This window comes from Lathyrus oleraceus, chromosome 4 (assembly GCF_024323335.1).
Source record: "Lathyrus oleraceus cultivar Zhongwan6 chromosome 4, CAAS_Psat_ZW6_1.0, whole genome shotgun sequence".
Lineage (NCBI taxonomy): Eukaryota > Viridiplantae > Streptophyta > Magnoliopsida > Fabales > Fabaceae > Lathyrus > Lathyrus oleraceus.
In genome coordinates this window covers 274,951,854-274,953,319 of record NC_066582.1, presented here as the reverse complement: position 1 = coordinate 274,953,319, position 1,466 = coordinate 274,951,854, and the positions used below count along the sequence as shown (strand labels likewise).

At 40.5% G+C, this 1,466-nt stretch overlaps 1 non-coding gene across 1 annotated transcript; it reads right to left on the bottom strand.

Annotated features, from left to right (window-relative positions):
• Nucleotides 1–1,064: 1,064 nt before the first annotated feature.
• Nucleotides 1,065–1,171, bottom strand: LOC127077675 (small nucleolar RNA R71). The gene has a single exon (XR_007787460.1). It is a non-coding gene; the product is annotated as a small nucleolar RNA R71 (small nucleolar RNA).
• Nucleotides 1,172–1,466: the final 295 nt, after the last annotated feature.

Here is a 1,466-nt window from a genome sequence, read left to right as displayed (position 1 = left end):
CGGACTTTATTGCTTTCAAAAAATGGTTTTTGACTTAATTATAAGTGACAGCTACGTTAACATAAAATCATGGTTTATTCAACAGAGCGAGAGTTTGAGATAAAACTTTTAATCATTAAAGTCAACTGAAAAGATTCATTTTAAAACCAAGAAACCAATAAAGAATTGATTCCTTAATTACGACGAACTGCATACCGATATCCGCTTTATTAATATTTAATCTAGATCTTAGTTTAGTTTTTAGCTTTTCCCCAAACAATCAAACATTATCCACCTTAGCTTTACGAAGTAACCTTAGATAACGGTATATCGATTCATAAGTCCCTGTGGGATCGATATCTTTTAAAACTACACGATAGAACTGTGCACTTGCAGTTTGTACCCCAATTTCGACTCATAAAGTCGAGCGATCAAGTTTTTGGCGCCGTTGCCGGGGACTTTTATTTAATCGATATCGTAACTCTTCCGTTACGCTGTAGAGACTAAGGTTTTTTTTCTCTCTTTTCTTTCTATCGTCGATTTGTATGCCACGCACTCGCTCACAAGGCGAGCCGTTCTACTTACGAATCAACGATATCGAACTATATCTCCGAGTCTTACGACGAATTCGGGAATATCGTGCTGCAAACAATCTCCCTCCTGTAGAACTTCCTGATTTCAAAAACATTTTTCCTTCGATACCCGAGATGGCAGAACCAGCTCGTGCTCTTAGAGATTACGCCGCTCCATCACAAGATGAGCCACATTCAAGTATTGCTCCACCCGCAATCGAAGCAAACAACTTCGAACTTAAACCTTCGTTCTTGCAGGCAGTACAACAGAACCAATTCTCTGGGAATCCTACCGAGGATCCTAACCTTCATTTATCCGTATTTGTCCAATACGCTGATACTGTTAAAGCTAATGGTGTCACTTCAGAGGCAGTTCGACTTCGTCTTTTTCCTTTCTCATTAAGAGATAGCGCTAGAAGATGGCTTCAATCTCTCCCTTCCAACTCCGTCACCACATGGAACGAGTTGAAGAAAGTTTTTCTTGCCCGATATTTTCCGCCAAGCAAAACAGCTATATTAAGAGCCCAGATAAATGGATTTAAACAGAAAGATAACGAGTCTCTTTTCGAAGCATGGGAAAGATACAAAGACATGATGAGACTTTGCCCACACCATGGTTTAGAAGACTGGTTAGTAATTCACACATTCTATAATGGTCTCTTGTACAACACAAGGTTAACAATAGACGCCGCCGCAGGTGGTGCGCTAATGAACAAACCTTATGCTGACGCCTACCAACTTATCGAAAGCATGGCCCAAAACCACTACCAGTGGGGAACCGAACGAACAATGGTGGAAAAACCTCAAACGAAAACCGGCATGTACGAGATAAGTAACCTTGATCATGTTAATGCAAAAGTGGATGCTCTGGTCCAGAAAATTGAAAGTTTAAATGTATCACCTCCAACCGCCGTG